The sequence below is a fragment of the Microtus pennsylvanicus genome, chromosome 12 (genome assembly GCF_037038515.1).
Source record: "Microtus pennsylvanicus isolate mMicPen1 chromosome 12, mMicPen1.hap1, whole genome shotgun sequence".
NCBI classification, from domain to species: Eukaryota; Metazoa; Chordata; class Mammalia; order Rodentia; family Cricetidae; genus Microtus; species Microtus pennsylvanicus.
This window is the reverse complement of record NC_134590.1, coordinates 76,022,828-76,042,193: the sequence shown is the minus strand read 5'-3', so window position 1 is coordinate 76,042,193 and position 19,366 is coordinate 76,022,828. Positions and strand designations below refer to the sequence as shown.

At 40.8% G+C, this 19,366-nt stretch overlaps 1 long non-coding RNA gene across 1 annotated transcript in view; it reads left to right on the top strand.

Annotated features, from left to right (window-relative positions):
* The window catches only part of LOC142832328 (uncharacterized), an 85,798-nt gene that overhangs the window by 49,486 nt on the left and 16,946 nt on the right, over positions 1-19,366 (top strand). The window contains exon 2 of the long non-coding RNA XR_012907225.1: positions 12,732-12,860. This is a non-coding gene — a long non-coding RNA (uncharacterized LOC142832328). The remainder of the gene's footprint in view (positions 1-12,731; positions 12,861-19,366) is intronic.

Genomic DNA, 19,366 nt, shown 5'->3' with positions numbered 1-19,366 from the left:
GTAGATAGTAAGCAATGCTATACCTTGGAAATACTTAAATGCAATTACTGTCTATAATATCCTTGGAGATCTAGTGTGAGACTCATAGATCAGCAACTGTCGTAACAGTAATTGGAGAAGATATTGAAGTGTGAATATATTATCTGCTATAATAGACTGTATTGGCATGCTACTCAAAGGCAGAGAAGAACTCAGAAAATATGGCCAATTTTCAAGAGACTTGAATGTTCGAAGGGTTGCATTTTCCAAAGCTTTGGGAACATGAAAAGCAAGTAGATATTGAAATAAAAGTTTCTGAGCTATAGCCTTATTATAACTAAGCTTGATGGCCATGATCAGAGGAATTTTTTTTCCCTTTTGTTTTCTCCTCTCTGAAGCTGATATAGGCAAGGGTTGAGAAAACAAATTTAAAAAATGAAGGTTTGAAAGGGCTGATTTTTATCTTCTGGGAAGATACGTTGCTTTGGTTATAGGTGAAAAGAACAGTTTGGGAGTAAATGAAACAGAAACTCGGAGATTTACCAGGAATTACAGTGTGAAAGAAATTATTAGCCAAAGAAATAGTGCCAGTTAAGGTAATGAAGCCTGTTGAACAAGGGAGAGTTCTGAAGAAGGCAGATCTAAGGCAATACAGAGCAGAGACTACCTTCCTCTCAGATAGCAGCATTAGATTCTCAGGAGGGCTTTTCCATCCAGTGCAGTAGGCTGGCGAATCTGCCTGCAGGAGTCAAGGGTAGGCAGGAGTCTGTGGTGGCCTATGCCTGCCTCTCACTATTCCCAGTGGTGTTTGATGCCATGGTCCTGTCCTTGTTTATGGAATGAGAGAACTGTCACTTTATTCTTCAGTTGGTCTTTAGACAACTTGCTTCCCCGCATGGCTGCCCCTCTGAGGGAGGAGCCAGGATGGTGGGTGGGGGTGGGACACATGGTACACAGTACCTGGTACCGATAGACTCTGAGTTTGGAAAGGAGAAACCTCCGGTAGCCTGAGGAGTTCTGCTAACTGCTTCATCTTTCCAGTTTTCGCCTCTTTCTCAGGCAGGAAGAGAAACCCTCTTCACTGCATCAGATGGGCCTTGCCGCTGACAGCTAGTTAACTAGTTAACTTGATACGCACTGTGATACAGCTGTGAGAGATTTTTCTTGGTGGATTGACTTTCCATTTGAGGTGGAAAGACCCAACCCAAATCCAGATCTTTTTCTTGAAAAAGATCCACCCTAAATCTGGGCTGTCCCATCTGGTGGCAATCTATATCTAGGAAACTGAAGTCTAGTATCGTGAAATGAACAGCTACTGAAATCTTGAACTTTTCCAAGGTAGACAGACGTTGTTGGATTAGCTGGATCATTCACGCCCCCCACCCCATCGAGAGAGAGAGAGAGAGAGAGAGAGAGAGAGAGAGAGAGAGAGAGAGAGAGAGAGAGAGAGAGAGAGAGAGAGATCCCAGGCCCTGAGTTTGGAGCCGTATCTAATTTTAAAGAATTTTCTCTTTCAGGATTTAGCCTGACTTTTAAGTCAGCGCGAGTTACAGATCACGCTTTATGCTTCAAGTTCAAGTTAATGCCTTCTCTCCTAGCTCAAGAAAGAGACTCCCCTGCTTCCATATCCCGCGGTAGCTCTGCAGCAGCCGCTTCGCCTGTGCTCAGCTTTGATCAGGACAGTAGGTGGCGGCATTGCAGAGAAGTTTAGGCGTTCCCAGCTAGCTCCGAAATGAATTCTTGAACACTGGCCTGTTTTCTGTACTTGATTGAGCTCAGTTCCCTAATGCAGGCTGAACCTGAACCCTCCCAATCCCGTGCGTGTGGCTGTGAGGGAAAGAAACCGGAATCCCATAGCACGACTTTTAAAAGCAGACGCCAAACGCCTGTTACTTGAGGACAACCCAGATCAAGCTCTGGGCTCCGACTCTGTAGTATATAGATGCTTGGAAGTCTATTTTCTAGGCTGTAGAATGCAATACTAAGGCTCGATCGTTAAATGCAAAGGGATGCTCAACACTTGTTTACGGAATGTCTAAATTTCAGACTTTGTTTCGAAATGCAGTTTGCTCCTTCCCTCGCACTCTGGGGCACCTTGCAGGTCTCTGAAGTGTCTAGCTATCCCCTTCCGCATTGTGTCTTCAGTGGCTCCCTAAAATGGAGCCCGATTTTGTTACTTTGAAGCTTAACGCTCCCCACCCCACTGCGCGTCACCCCTCCCTCGGTTTTTTTTTTAACCCTCGGCATGAAATGTCATTGATGGTATGTTCATCAATACTGGCTTAATTTTCAGCGTCATCTGATTGAGACTCCTTATCATCTCTCAATACCTTGCTGTGGGAGGGATCTTTCTAGTTTCTGGAAATCTCGGTTCTTCGGCTTCTAAAAGCTACCACCAATTTCTGTCATGCCTTGTCCTCATTTACTTTGTTGATATACCCGATGGAGTCTTTTTAGTCTCCCCTCATGCTGGTCTGAACGGAATATCCCTACATCTATTTCAAGGTAGGTGAGACCCTGAGGACTTTATACACAGAGGGCTCATCCCTGCTTCGTGCAGCAAGCACCCTTTGGGAACAATTTATGCAAGGTGATTTCCCTCTGCGGGATGATGGACTCAGAGTTCAAGGGTATGACTCTCGCTGTTGACCTGAAGTGTTCCTGCCTCTAGCAGTCTATCTGTGTTTACATAATGAATTTATGTAAGGTCAAGATCCTGGAAATTCTCATTGCTGAAAACATTCCCCGGCTCCTGGCTTTGAGCTGTCCTTCCACGGAGACACTCTGTTACTGTTCCCTCCTCTGAGATATCATTTTATCTGATTCTCTGAAGTTAGCCAGAGTTCACACTCTATGGTCAATCTTCTTCTGAAAGAAGGCTGAGAGTCTTTGGACACTGCCTGGCTTGTTTAGGGAGTGGTCAGGGTAGTGCCCTGCACAGCAAGTGTCCAACCATGTCCACCTGATGGAGGCACACAGAGGAAGTAGTTTAGTACCCTGGGACCCTATTTGGTGTGGGGTTTTGCACGCACATCCTTCTAATAATGAACTTGGCAGCCTTGTTCCTTTACTGACAGATATGTGCACATAGAGATCTCCCCAAACCACGCACTTCAAAACATCAGAACTCCCTCGATCCCTCAGCAGCATCAGGTTACATGTACCCCATCTCTGAACTACAGTACAAGTTTACTTAGCCCTAGAGACAGCAGAATTTAGCTGGTTTCTATTCAGGTGCATTGGCAATGCATCTGGGCATGAATAATTGGAAGGTCAGTCTAGCTTGGGTGTATTTTGGATGAATGTGAAGTAATGCATAACTGTGTCTCCTAGTAATCTTTTATGAAGAACATCTTCCTTACCATCTTATGCCTATGCATATCTGGATATGCATCTGATTTTAATCATGTGCATTATGGGAAGGGACCTGCACAGTGGGAACAAGGAACATATCAGCTAATCTTTTAGTAAAAAGAGAAACATTCTCACTATACTTCTCAGTAATCAAACTACTCTTTCTCTTGAACCCTCTAAAATGAAGATCTTTGCACACCCATGCACTCATGTGACCCTGCTGTCGATCTTGACACTGTCTCCCTCGATAACCTCACTATAGTTTTGCTGTGACTGAAGTTGTCTTGATTGCTTTGAAAATCCGTGTGAGCCCTTGTTTTCAGCTGTTTGGACAAGAGGCGAAGAACCTGGAAGAACTGGTCCTGACCCTCACCACCAGTCTCGTTGTCAGGTGAGCAGAGGGCACAGGTGACTTAGTGGGGGCAGTGCCAGCACCTAGCCTTCTTTCTCCTCATTCAGAGCTACACGGATTTCATGCGCTGTGAATTCACACATAAAATACTCATCCACATGTTTGAAGCGTAGTTGAGGAAAAGAGTGAAATCAAAGCCTTCACCTGCAGTAATTTCATTTGGCACTCAGTTCTCTCAAGACGGCATCCTCCCTTGGCTTTGATGATGGCAATCTGGCCAAGAGAACTCACAAACATATAATTAATAGCACCTGAAAATAATATTCAGTATCACTGAAATAGGTGAAGAGGAGGAAAGTGTAGAAAAACTGATGATTTGGAAAGGAAGACGGTAAAAATAGTAGACAGGGAAGAGAGCTTCAATTAGTAGACAGAAGCAGATCAATGAATAATGACTTTAACCAATTTCCAGAGCCTGTTTTTACCCCCAAAGAACTTTCTAAGTCAAGATAACAATGCCATTTATTCATATCTTGAGTTATCTTTATGTTTTATCAAATAAAATATTTGTTTTATTGATTTAAAGAAAAAGGGTAAGAATATCCTGAGTTATGGTTGGCATGATTTATTAATTGCATTTTATTTGATTGATTTGAGTTTTGTTTTTCATTTTATTGATGCAAGTATTTGGCACCATTTTCTTTATTACTGCTGAAATTTGTGCTTACTCCTTATATCAGAGACCAAGAATATGAAATCATACATTGATCATTCTGCTATGAGGCAAATCTGTTATGAGTTATTAGGGGTCTTGTTGGTAATGAAAAGGACAGTGGGCTTAAATGCCACTCATGATGAAACTGTCCCCCATGATCAGCTTGTGACTCCACCTCCCACTCACCATATGCAAAGGTGGAGCTATCAGGGCTACAGTTAAAGGCCACCAAAGTAAAGCTACTTCTCCTAGTCAGAAGAATGGAAACTGAGCTCTGCCTCTTGCCCTGGGTGGATCTACTGCAAACATTACAACTTTGCATACCATACTTACTCTTGGTCATTAATCCAGCTGAGCCTGTCAATCACCGGGCCAGGAGACTACTCCTCAGGAAAGCCAGTTTATCTGAAGACAGCATAAACAGATAGGAATAATTATTCCCTTGATACAATAAGGTATACATTCTAGGAGCTCCTCCCTCCAGGCAGCTGCTTACAGATCTTCACTGCTAAGACTGTATGTTTCTAAATTTTTATTAAATTATTTTTAGAACATCTTATATGATCAATACATCTCCATCATTTTTTTATAATACAAAGCTAATTGTTTAGTTTAATAAATAATCAAGTATCCAGAGTTACAGAATTGGTAATGAAACAAATATGTGTGTTCAAATTCCTGTAATAGAGCAAAAAATATGTTACCATTTAACAAGAGGAAAAACTGACATAATAAAAAGATTTAGTTTAAAATACACTAAAAAACTATTTGGATGCAATATAGTTTTTACAAACCAGAATTTTGATGACATAGCCAAATGCATCTCCATCATTTTTATCTCCCCCTTTCCCATCAAACTCCTTCCATGTCCCCTCTTCCCAAATTCACAGTCTCTTTTTCACAAGAGTGGGATTTTTTTCCAGCTTCTTTATGTAGGCATTTGGTGCTATGAACTTTCCTCTTAACACTGCTTTCATTGTGTCTCATAAATTTGGGTATGCTGTCTGATCATTTTTGCTGGACTTTACAAAGTCTTTAATTTCTTCTTGTTTTTTTTTCTTCCTTGACCCATTGGTGATTTAGGCGAGCATTGTTTAATTTCCAAGTATTTGTGGGCTTTCTGAAATTATTTTAAGCCATGGAGATCTGATAAGATACAGGGATTATTCCTAATATTTTTGTATATGTTGAGGTTTCTTTGTTACCTAGTATGTGGTCAGTTTTTGAGAATGTTCCATGAGGTTCTGAGAAAAAGATATATTCTTTTATGTTTGGATGGAATGTTCTATAGATGTCTGTTAAGTCCATTTGAATAATATCATCTGCTAGTTCCCTTATTTTCTGTTAAGTTTCTGTCTTGCAGACCTGTCCAGTGGTGAGGGGGGTGGTAGTGTAGTCTCCCACTATTAGTATGTAGGGTTTAATATATGATTTAAGCTTTAGAACTGTTTCATTTACATATGAGGTTGCCCTTACATTTGGGGGCATAGATGTTCAGTATTGAGATTTTCTCTTGATGGATAATTTTCCTGTGATCAATACGAAATGCTATTCTTTGTCTCTTCTGATTGATTTTAGTTTGAAGTCTATTTTGTTAGATATTAGGATAGCAACACCAGATTGTTTCTTAGGTCTTTTTGACTGGAAATTTTTTTTTTTTTTTTTTTTTTTTTGGTTTTTAGAGACAGGGTTTCTCTGTAGCTTTTGGTGCCTGTCCTGGAACTAGCTCTTGTAGACCAGGCTGGCCTCGAACTCCCAGAGATCCGCCTGCCTCTGCCTCCTGAGTGCTGGGATTAAAGGCGTGCGCCACCACTGCCCGGCCTGGAAAATCTTTTCCCAACCGTTTATGCTGTGGTGATGACTGTCTTTGAGGTTGAGGTATATTTCTTGAATGCAGCATAAGGATGGACCCTGTTTTTGTATTCAATCTATTAGCCTGTGTCTTTTTATAGGTGATTTGAGTCTATTTATATTAAGGGATATTAATGACCAGTGATTGCTAGTTCCTGTTCCTTTAGTTTTTGTTGATGTTGATGTTACTGTGTGTATTTCCCTTCTTTGGGATGTACTGGTGTTAGGTCATCTAATGTTTGTGTTTTTGTGGATGTAGCTAAACTTCCTTGGGTTGGAGTTTTCCTTCTAGTACTTTGTGTAGGGCTGGGTTTGTGGCTAGGTATTTGTTAAATCTGGTTCTGTCATGGAATATCTTGTTTTGCTCATCTATGATGATTGAAATTTTTACTGAGTATAGTAGTCTGGGCTGGCATCTGTAGCCTCTTAATGTCTACAGAATGCTTGACCAGGACCTTCTGGCTTTCATTGTCTCCAATGAGAAGTCAGGTGTAATTCTGATAGGTCTGCCTTTATATGTTACTTGGCCTTTTTCCTTTGCAGCTCTTAATATTCTTTCTTTATTCTGTATGTTTAGTGTTTTGATTATTATGTGGTAAAGGGACTTTTTTTGGTCCAGTATATTTGGTCTTCTGTAAGCTTTTTGTATCTTCATATGCCTATCTTTCTTTAGGTTGGGAAAGTTTTCTTCTTTGATTTTGTTTAATATATCTTCTGTACTTTTGAGTTGGACTTCTTCTCCTTCTTCTATCCCTATTATTCTTAAGTTAGGTCTTTTCATGGTGTCTCATATTTCCTGAATAATTTGTGCTAAGTTTCTGTTAGATTTAATATTTTTTGACTGGTAAGTATAATTTTGCTATTGTATCTTCAACACTTGAGGTTCTCTCTTCCGTCTCTTATATGTTGCTATCCTTGCATTTGTGGGTCCTGATAGTTTTCCCTATATTTTCCATTTTCAAAATTCCCTTGGTTTGTGTTTTCCTTATTGTTTCTGTTTTCAAGTCTTTAATCGTTTCTATCACCTGTTTGATTGCTTTTCCTTGGTTTTCATTAAGCAATTTGTTGATTTCTTCCAGTTTTTTTTTGTCTTTTCCTCCATTTCTTTGAGACAAATTTTAATTTCCTTTTTAAGGGCCTCAAACATTCTCCTAAAGTTATTTTTTAGGTCATTTTCTTCTGCTTCATGTGTATTGGGAGTGTTTACTTCTTGTTGTTTTAGAGCCATTAGGTTTTGTTGGTATTGTGTTGCCTTTTGTGGTATTGAGTGTGTTCTTGCCCTGTCTTCTCATCTTTTCCTCTGATTGGTGTAGATGGGGCTGTGTCTCTGATGATCACTTTTCCAGGTGCCAGTGGATCTGAGGCTCAGATGGTTGTTCCTCATGATGGAGTCTGTGCCAAAATTTCAGTCAAGTCAGAGAACACTTAGCATTCCAGGGGGTTGTTCAGCAATCTTGAAGTTCCACTGGGCCTGTTCCTACAGAGGTAACTTGCTTGGGACTGCTTCTGCGGAGGTCACTGGCTCAGGCCTGGTCCCATGAAGGTGATTGGCTCAGGCCTGCTTTTGTGAAGGTCATTGACTCAGGCCTGCCCCAGTGGAGGTTGCTGGCTCTGGCCTACTCTGGCAGAGGTAGCTGGCTAGGGTCTGTTCCTGAAGATGCTCCTAGCTCAGGCCTGCTGCCTGTGGTTACTCCCTTGTATCTGCTCTGGGGAAGGTTGCTGGCTTGGGCCTGATACCACAGAGGTCACTGGCTTAAGCTTACTTCTGTGTGTCCCTGTCTCAGGCCTGCTCCTGCAGTGGTTGCTGGTCTGGGCCTGGTCCCATGGAGGTCACTGGCTTGGGCCTGGTTGTGCAGAGGTCACTGACTTAGGCCTGCTGCTGAGGATGTTCTGCAGAGGTTGCTGGACTGGGCTTGGTCTGTGGAGGTCATTGGCTCAGGCCTGGTCCCACAGAGGTCTCTGGTTCAGGCCTGCTCCCGAGGATGTTCCTGACCTCAGGCCTGCTCCCACAGAGGTAGCTGGACTGGACCTGGTCCCATGAAGCTCCACAGTCTCTTTCAAGTTATTACTGTCACACACACACACACACACACACACACACACACACACACACACACACACACAAAAACTGAGTCTATTTAACATTGTTTTCATGTATACAGGGCTGACCCCTTGGAAATGGATGCCCTATGCAGGGTATTGTTCATGGTGAAATGGATTCTCCTTCTCTTGGTAGTCATTGATCACTTGTAGTTCTCTATTTGCTGGTAAACCTTATGGAATATTCCTTGTCAATTTTGGCACATCAATGGGTATTGTCATTATGCTGGTCTTATTCACACAACCATATTGCTGAGATTTTATGGGTATGTTTTCTCTGTCATGCAGAGGGGATGGTATCTAGCTATGGGTGTCCTGGGCCTCTGATTCTTACAATCTTTCTGACTCCTCTTCCATGATTTTCTCTGAGTCTTAGGTGTCGGGGTTGTGTTGCAGATATATCAGTAGAAGTTGAGCCTCCTGCTGCTTCCTAGTCTCTGAGTTTTCACCAGTATAATTTTAACTATATTATAAATACTTATCTTTATAGACAAAAATAATGTACTCTTTGTCAAATAAGCTTCCTTTTGTAACAGATGGAGACAGTTACAGAGACCTACAGACCTTTGAAATGCAGAAACTAAGGGATTATCTGCTGCCTTGATTTCTAACTCAAAAAATGAAGAGTGGGAGGAGGGGGAGGGAAATGGGAGGCTGGGAGGAGGTGGAAATTTGTTTTTTTTTCTTTTCTTTATTCTCCTTTTATCAATAAAAAAATTAAAAAAAATGTTACTGTTCTTTCCCCCTTCCTATCTCTTCTTTCTATAGTGACCAAAATTTTAATCATTTTTGCCCAGACATTGGGTTTGCTCACTATTTTCTCTGAGACCTAACTTCTGTTCTGCTGCTTGCTGATCTACATTGCTGACCTTAATTCAAAAGATAAGACATTGTCTCTTCATCTCCATCTCCTTTCTCATTGGCTCTGTCTATTGGGCTGACTAATTTTAAGATGATGATTGGCTCTTACTCACCCAAGGGGTTGACACAGAAAGGATGATGTCCTTGACAACAATTCTTCTAATTGATTGCAGAGAAGGATGCAGGCAATGTTTCCTGTGTAGCATGAATGGGTAAAGTTGGTGGTATGGCTGGCATAGGCTAGTTTGCCACTTGCTAGTTTATTGACTTTTCTCTAAACCCGTCCTTTATCAAATGTCTGAAACAATGGACGTGGCCTTTCTCATAGTTTTCCTTTGTCAACTGGCACCCCAGTAAAACTGGTAGAAATCAGTGCTTTCTATTTGGGCTCTCCTTGTTTCCTTAAGGCTATTAGACAGTGTGTGGTTTTTTATATTTTCATTGTTCTGAAACGTGATTCTCTAGTATTAGATGTGTCTAGCATGTAGCTCTCTATTTTAATGTGCTGTTGATGTACTTTTTATGACTCTTAACATGTGTGGTGACATTGTAACTCAAATATCAGATAGCACAGGCCTCTGTCCTGACCCAAACCCCTGAACTTTGCTCTCTATCCCCAGCCATAGAGAAGACATTCTGGGATATTGAGTGGAAAACCCTACAGCATGCCATGTGCCAGCTCTATATTTTCAGCATAGAAAGATGCTTGGCCTAAGTCAAGTGTTCTTGGCTAATCTCTGCTGGCTTCCTGCATGTGGATGCTTAGCCTCAGTTTACCTCTGCCATTGAAGTTTGCTTACTATAGCATTCTTGACATATGCACTCTGGGCTTTGACTCTTAGAAATATCAATCCTCCCTTGTTCAGTCACCACGGACCAGCATGGCAAATTCAGAAAAGTTTATCTTGATCCAGTAGGCTATATTGACTGCACACAGAGTGTCATTTGGTAGGCATTTGTCTCAGGTACTCTGAGGCCTTTCTATCTCAATGATTACTTTCCTGCTTCATATTTCAAACAATGCTTGACATTTCTCTTCCTTAACATATCTGTGCTTTACATCTCCTGGACAGGGTCAGACTATATAATTATGTCAAGAAAAACAACTGATAGAGATTTTTAGATGAACTAGGTAAATATATGCTTTGATAATGATTGTTTACTAAATATGTCCAAAATGTATGTCTTAAATTGGGCTAAATGAGATGGACATGGGCCAAAAAAATGGTGCCCAGCTGCTGTTTATATTTGACACATCCCAGAGGAACTTCTGCATCAACAGCTTACAAAAATGAACATCCGCTGTCTTCATGAGGCTGTTGAGACTACATACCCCACCCCGCTCAGGTTAGCCAGGTACAAAGTCTCTCCACCTCCAGTTTTACCCAAGATGCACAAGGCATCCTATTTCTTGCATAAATTAGCTAAACACTTATCTCCCCACCCCAAACCACTTTTTTAAAATGACCTCTGAAACTGTCATTGTTACCATCTTTAGTGTTGTTTACCCCATCCTTAACTAATGCTTACTGAAAGCCACCTGTGGAAGCAGATGCGAAACATCTAGGGTTGGCATTTTGTTAAGGCTCAGAAGTAATCTGTTTGATTGAATTTATTTTAGTTGTCATTTTACGATAAGCTAATAGAAGCTTTAAGAGACCAATTTACAAAACAAGCAAGCAGTAGAGCCTGCTTCTTACCTAATGCCTTGATATATGTAAGTAATTAATTCAGTTCTCTGTAGGTGCAAAATCTATGCATGTTGAAGTTCCTTTATGAATGGCTTTCTATTTGCATGGAATTTATGCATGTCATCCTATATATATTTAGTCATTTCTACATTGCCTGTAATAAATGGCCTAATACAATAACAACAATGCTCATACTGTATTGATTAGGTAATGACATGAAAAATATCTGCACATTTTTCAGCAAAGAAACGTTTTTCCCCCAAATATTTTAAATTCACAAATGGCTACATCTATGCTGTGGAGAACACAGATGAGAAAGGCTAAACTGTGTTCCTTGTCTGCACTGTCAATTTTAAATGAATAATATAAAACATTCAGAAGTTCAGGTGTAGTAGCCATGGTTTCTGAGTTCCAGCTCAGTGAGTGTCTGTGGCTAGTGGGTGCCAATTGGTGGCAGAAGATACAGGGCATTTCCGTCATGGTTGGGTGTTCTCACTGTTAGGGCTGGCTCCAGAATAATAGTTCACATCAATCTCTGTGAAGAATCTTAATTTTCAGTTTTGACTTTGTTTTCAGTCTATTGCACATTAAATAAGCACATTTAAAACAATAAATACCAAGGCAGCGATATGTACAGTGTTAGTCAAAGCATTAGAAGAAAGAAATAGCCCCAGAGATGATGGTTATAGAGAGGTATCTATATGTTATAGATCCTGAGTTGGATCCCTATAGCAAACTCTAGCTGCTTAAACTGTGAAATACAAGCTGGATGCAAGGCACAGTTGCCACATAGCTCTTGTCCCTTCACTTTACACTGTTCTCCTTTAATGCCTAATGTCTGTTTAGCAGGCCTGACTCAGCCATGTTTGTGTTCTCTTTCTTTTTCTCTTTGACAGTCTTCTCCTAAGGACACAGACTAGCCTGCAGTGGGGAGCCTGTGTCAGATCCTAGACATCTGGGATATCTTTACATTGTCCAATTGCATTTCTTTTTTCTTTCTTTCTTTCTTTCTTTCTTTCTTTCTTTCTTTCTTTCTTTCTTTTTATTGAGCTCTACATTTTTTTCTCTGCTCCCCTCCCTGCCTCTCCCTTCCCCCTTCAGCCCTCCCCCAAGGACCCCATGCTCCCAATTTACCCAGGAGATCTTGTCTTCTTTATTGCTTTTACTTTTTGTTTTGCTTTTAGACAAAACCACTTCATTTCTTTACATTAAATTTTTTGTTTCCTTTTTCTCTGTAGTTTTCCTGGATCTATTTTCATTTATCTTTCTATACTAACTACATTTCTTACTTTGGTTGTTTCTTTTCCAGTTATACTCGCAGCAACTAGTATCTCTTTTTCTTTCTTTGTCCTTTTATTGAGAAACAATATATCCTGATTATAGTTTGTCCTTCCCTACTTCTCTCAGTTCTTCCCCTTCACCTCCCACTCCACCACTGAGCCACTTCCCATTCCATCTCTCATTAGAAAAGAACAGGCTCTTAGAGAAAATAAGCAAACATGAAAAATTAAAATATGATAAGATGAAGCAAAAACTTTAACATCACAGTTGATATGATACCATGAGGAAGAGTGTCCCAAGAGCAGATACAAGAGTCAGAAAGACATCTACTCGTTCTCATAGACAGGTGTCTCATAAAAATACTAAGCTGAAAGCTATGATATATATAACTCAGAAGGCCTAGTGCAAACCCATATAGGTCCTGTGCTTGCTGCTTCAGTATCTGTGAGCTCTTATTAGCCTTGCTTGGTTAATTCAAAGGGTCTTGTTTTCCTGTGGTCCATCACACTTTCTGGTTCTTACACTATTTCTTCCTCCTCTTCTGCAGGATTCCCTGAATTCTGAAGGGGAAGATTTGATGGAGACCACCCATTTAGACACTTTCTCTGTGTAATGTCTGCCTGTGGGTCTCTGCATCTGCTGCCAGAAGAAGCTTCTCTGATGATGACTGGATAAGGTACTTATAGCAGAATATCATTAGGAGTCTCTGGTTCTTGGTTACTAAGCAGCATGCAGTATGGGTTCCTTCTCATGGACTGAGACTTAAGTCAAATCAGACATTTGTTGACTACTTCCACAAGTTCTGTGCCACTATTGCCCTAGCTTATTTTGTAGGTAGAACTGATTTAGGTCAAAGGTTTTATGGGTAGGTTGGTGTTCACCTTTCTGTTTCAGTATCCTTCCAAATACCTTCCTTCACCAAAGAGATTAGAACATAGGGGTGAAGGCTCCACATAGTTGTATGGCTGTTGTTCTTGGCAATGGTTACCCACTCTGGGTTTTTTTTTTTTTTTTAGTAAGTTATTATCTGAGCAACAGCCTGGATTGTTTGGGGGTTTTTATGGGACTCCCTTGAATAATAAATAATTTAATTGAATGCAACCCAGTACCAGTACTGGAAACCTCCCTTGGAAACGAGATATGGCCAATTTATGCTCTCTATTCCCTATTACAGGAGTCCTTATTGTTAAGTTGCGAGCTTAGTTCCCAGTCCCTCACATCTATCCCAGCCCCCAGGCCTGGTCTGGACTTCAAATCCCAGCACTTTCCAGGGTACTTAAGTGATTCCCCCAAAAGAAGAACACATGGTTTCCCTTTATTCCTCCCAGGGGTGGCATTCCTGCGGCTTCTCGCTTTCCCCTTCGTGGCCACCCAAGAACGCAGATCTCCCATTAAAACTGGATATTTCTTAATTTGGCTTGTTTTGATTTGGCTTGATTGGGAATTTTTGCCTCGTCAGGGAGCTCACGTTAGGAAATATTCCTAACACTTATTAGGATCACTTTTTTTTAAAAGATTTATTTATTAAGCATACAATGTACTGCTGGCAAGGAAGGCACCAGGTCTCATTACAGATGGTTGTGAGCCACCATGTGGTTGCTGGGAATTGAACTCAGGACCTCTGGAAGAGCAGCCAGTGCTCTTACCCTCTGAGCCATCTCTCCAGCCCACTTTTGTATTTCCAGGAAGCTCAAAGCATTCAAAGTGATCTTTATTTGTTTTACCCTTCTTCTTTAAAATTATTTGAACTAAAGAGTCATTTTTTAAAGAACTGACTTTTACTATTTTTTTTATAGTGGACATATAAATGGCAGGAATGAAAAATAACTTGTAAAACTAACTCAGTGTGTTAATAGCCTCTATTCTCCAAACAGAAGACAAAGAATAATAGATTGGATTGAAAAAGCAGGGCCCATCTTGTAGCTCACTGGCAAAAACAAATGGGCTTAGGGCAAAAGGATGGAAATAATAAGATCTCCAAAGTGGAAGCAGGTAGTCTAACTGCAAATCTTCACCTCTCTCTTCTCCAAATCCAACCCCAGTCTTATCCCCTCCTGCTGTGACTTCCCCTTCTTCTCTTGCTGTTGAGGTCTGCCTGACTACCAGACCCTGAATTTCTTGTAAACAACTTGTTTTCCTCTGCTCTGAGCAGCCTGTAGCTACTCTGAGCACAGGATCCTGATGGCAGGCGAGTGTTCTGATGAGTCTACAGCTGAAAGATCAGGAGAGCTGGGGCGTGGCCAGAGCTCTAGATAAGCTGCCCCTGAGCACAATAAAGGAGGCATTCTTGGCGCTCTTGTATCAAGGATGATCTGTGTCCCTGTGTCTATGTCTGTCTATGTGTGCGTGTGTTTTTAAGTCTCCAGGCCAGTTCCCGGCTTGCATACCATCCCCAGCAGGCGCTACACCCAGCAGATCTACCTTCCTTTCCCCCATTTACCCCTTTATCCTAACCCACAACTCCAGCAGGCATTCTCTGGGAACCCATGGGCTAAGCTTGCCAGAGAAACAAGTAGACTACAAGTAGGTAGGCAAGCTTCACATCTTTACTTTCCCTTCTGTCCTCCAAATACCCCAGTCTCATCCCCAGCTCTGTAGCAAACTACCTGCTGTGGCCTTTCCTCACTCTCTGCCCACATTTCCAAGCAAATCCTGGTGGAATACCCCCTTCTGTGGAGGCACCCAGTATTAAGTTGGGAGCATAGGCCCCAGCCCCACGCATCTGTCCCAGCCCCCAAGCCTGAGAGTTGTATTGTTCTGGACTCCAAATCTCAGCAGGCCAGGACCACTCCCACAGAGTATTTAAATGAACTCCCAAAAGAGGAACACGTGGTCCCTTTTCTTTCCTCTTGGTGGTCTCGTTCATGGCCTCTTGGTTCTTTCTTGGGGCCACCTGAGAGTGCAGGAATCCACTAAACCTGGATATTTCTTAATTTGGCTTGTTTTGATTTGGCATGATTGGGATTTTGCATCAGCAGAGAACTCACATTAGAAAAAATCCCTAATACCCAGGACCCAGCAATTCTTTTCTAGTCAGTCCATTCCCATTCATAAGTGTCAGCTCCCAATACCTAGAAACACTTTGTACCTGGAACCCTCAGTGGTCACAACTGAAAGAATTCTAGAAGCATTTGTTTCCAGGCAAAACACAGCCACCTTATCCTCCAAAGAAAAGAGGGCAGTAGAAAACAAGAAACAAACCCCTACCCAACACAGACAAGACATATATCAGCATTGAGAATTATCATCATCAAAAACCAATATGAGTAAGTACCAGAGTCAAAACCCAATCAGTATCAGCCAGGACAATGTCTATTCTAGAGCCCAGAAATCTTACTATGATAGGTCCTGAGAAATGCCACATACCTGATGCACAGGATGAGGACATTAAAATAGCCTTTATGAATATGACAGTAATCCTTAAAGAAGAAATAAAAATACACTAATGCAATCTATAGAAACACAAACAAACAAATGAAAAAATGCATAAAACGTTCAAGACTATTTATCTGGAGGTAGGATCAATAAAGAAAGCCCAAATGAAGGGAAATCTGGAAGTAAAATATTTAGAAGCTCAAACAGGAAGCTCAAAGACAAGCCTCAACAACAGAATACAGCATCTGAGGGTTGCTTTGTCTGTGGGGACTTTTGTGAACTCATATGAATATTAGGATATTTTTACATGTCTGTGAAGAAACTCACTGGAGTCTTCACTAGAACTGCAGTGAATTTATAGACTGCTTTTGGTAGCATGGTTATTTTCACAATTTTCTTTCTTTCTATGTATATACCTGGAAAATCTTTCCATCTAGGGTCTTCCTCAACTTTTTCCTTCAGTTTTTTAAAGTTCTCACTATAGAGGGTTTTCCCTGGGGTTGTTTCCCTAATTTGTTCCTCAGCATGTTTTCTAATTCATTTATAAATAAGAAGCCTACTAAATTGTGTATGTTAATTTTGGATCATGCTATGTTGCTGCAAGTGTTTATAAGCTTCATGAGCAGTCTGGTGAATACTCTAGGGTTATGCATAGAATTGTATTCTCTTCAAATAAGGATATTTGTCCACTTCCTCTTCTATTTGTTTCTCTTTCATTCCTGTCCTCCCCCCCCCTTTTTCCTGATTGCTTTTGCTAAGACTTTAAGCACTGTATTGAATAGGAGTGGAGAGAGTAGACATCTTTTTCTGCATCCTCCATGGTCTACTGGACGTGTTTAATCTACCTTTTCGATCTGAAATATTCCTTGTAGTGTCCTCTTTAGAGCTGCCTTAGAGATAACAATTCCTTCAGCCCATTTTTTAGCATCTAAATTCTTACTTTCTCCTTCAGTTACGACAGTTTAGATGAATACATTGGTCTGTGTTGGTAGCTGTGATCATTCAGAGCTTGGATTCCATGAATTCTAGGCCTGGATTGTAGAGTTTTCATAAAAAAACCCCAACTTTTATTTGGGTTTCCCTTTGTGGTAACTGGCCCTTTTCTTTCAGCTTTTAGTTTGCTTTCTTTGTTCTGCATATTTGGCACTTTGAGTGTAAGCTGACGTGGGCATTTCTGTTTTGCTCACATCTAGTGTTCTATGTGCCTCTTGTACATATATGGGCATCTCTTTCCTTAGATCTGGAAAAAATTTTTCTTGTGAATTTATTGAAAATATGTTTATAACTTTGTCTTAGAATTCATTCTTTTCATTCATACTATAATTTATAGATTTTGCCTTTTAATGTAGAACATGTTCCAGTCAAGTGATCTACCTCCCTTTTATCAGTTTCTTTGATTGCCCCACAATCTGCCTTGTATATGATTCAGGCTTCGAGGAGGCTTTCATCTGAGAGTTTGATTTTATTTGTTTTATTTTAATTTCCAGCTTTATTTCAGTTTGGCTTTTCTTCAGCACTTCTATTTCTTTATTAATTCCCATCTTGGTATCTTGAGCTGGATTTCATATTTCATTCAGCTGTTTACTTATGTTTTCTTGGAATACATTCATGAATTTATTCCTATGCTCTTTAAATTCATTTGGGAGTTTATTTGCATCTACTTTGAAATCTTTGAACATACATAGAATTGCTCTTTTGAATTCTTTGTAATTTTAAGTGGATCTCATTAGGAACCTTTATCATTGGCAATTTTTAAAGAAATAGTTTATTAATTTTATTTTTGCTTCTGATTCTGAATTTTGTACATTCACATTTGCAATTAGTTCATTGGTTGAGCCTTATTCACAAATCAAGGTTGAGTGAGCAATTAAATTGTTTCTCAGCGTTCTCTTAGCTTAGCTGATCTTGACTTCAGTAGGTGCTGCCCAAAGTTCATTTGTGGGACTCTTGATGTTGACTTGTGGATAGGAAGGCTGATGATACTCTCCCCTCAGCTTGGAAACTGCCCTTTGGCCTAATGAAAGGGTTTTATAGAATGTAAATGGATGTAGCTTATGTTGACAAGTTTAAATGTGGTCTGTGACCTCAGGAGATGAAGACCCTAATGTGTAGGAGCTAGGATTAGGCATGGAATTTACATGTTTAGGGTCTCTGATCATATAAGCAATGATTAGAGCATGCATGGCTGCCAATGAGAGCTACAGGCAGGCAAGGGTTTGGGGTTATGGGACATAGGTCTCTGCCCTCACACAGGTGATCAGAATCTTTCTGTATCTTAGAAGGAACCTGGAGCTAAGCAATGAGACAGGGTTGTAGTGCGTGGGTCTCAGATTTTTTCTGGGCTTGTTGGAGTTCTTGTGGCTCATAGTAAGTGCTTGGAACCTGGCAAGGGCATAGGATTGTATCTTGGGAGTCTTTGACCTCACACTGAGTCAATTGGAGTTTCCATGGTACCATCTGATATCTGAGGGACCCAATCTTCTTCAGAGTTACTACCTTTGGAGCATCCTAGAACCAATTCCAATCAATGAGGAATGACTGTACATTAGTAAGCACATGTTTGCCAATTTTCCTTTTGTTACTTTGTGTGTGTGTGTCTGTGTGTCTCTGTGTGTTTGTGGGCATGCAAGAGCACATGCATGTGCACATATGCTAGTGCATGTGCACATATGTAAATAGGTGGATATAACATGTATGTTTAGAGGTTGGCATGTATTGTGTTCTTCAGTCACTCTTCACCTGATGTTTGACACCGGGTAGCTCTCACTAAACTTGAAGCTTGTTGATTGGGTAGTCTGGTGGGTTACCAAGGCCCAGGGAATCTCGTTTCCATTTCCCAGTGCTTGAACTACAGATATCCAGACATCCTACTTTTACATAACTGTTGGGGACTGAATTTGAGTTTTTATGCCAATGAGGCAAACATTTTGCCAGCTGAGTCATTTCCCTGGTCCCATGTTTGCTATTTCATTCATAGAGTTACGTTCCAGCTGGAACAGTAAAAGCAGTAAGGGCTATAGAGATGACTGTGAATGCACAAATACTACAAAATATCAGCAAAGACATTGCAAAGCATCTAGGGTCCTATTTGACTGCCTGGATGGGATCACCATGGAAGGTCACAAGCAGATGATATTTGAGTGAAAGAAGCAGATATCAGGCACGAGAAAAGTTGGGAAAGTTCAGGTTATGGGAAAAACTGAACTACCTTGAAGAAGAATGCAGCTGCTAAACTCCTTAGTGGCTGGAGTCTAAGGCAGGAGATGGCATATAGCCCCGGTGCTAATAGGCACCAGCAGCAGGGAAATGAATTTGGCCTGTATTGTGAGTGTCAAAGAAGGTCATTGAAAAGTTGAAAGCAGGAGAGAAATAACTAGAGTTTCGTCTCTAAAAAGATGATTCTGGATGCATAGAATGCTTACTGCACAGGAGATTCAAGGTAAGTCAATTGAATGCACTCTCAAAGTCAGGGAGACAGCACAGGCTGAGAGGCCAAATGGATGTGATGATTCCAGTAAGAGGAACACAAAGTTTCTCTCAGTCTCTGCTTTGAACACCTTGGAAGAGCTGGTGAGATGTTGTTACTGATTGAGGTAGGCAAGGGCAGCGTTGTTACTGTTAGTCATTAAACTAAACATTAGATCCCTGTGGATATGTCAAGGAGGCAATCGGAAAAACAGACTTTGGCAATAAACAAGTTATCAAAGCGTGTAGCATGTTAAGAGTCCTTGGCAAAGAAGCAATGACACTGAAAGAGTCCTTAGTGAATGCACCCAGGAAAGGTTACTCAGGATAAATTTCCAAGTG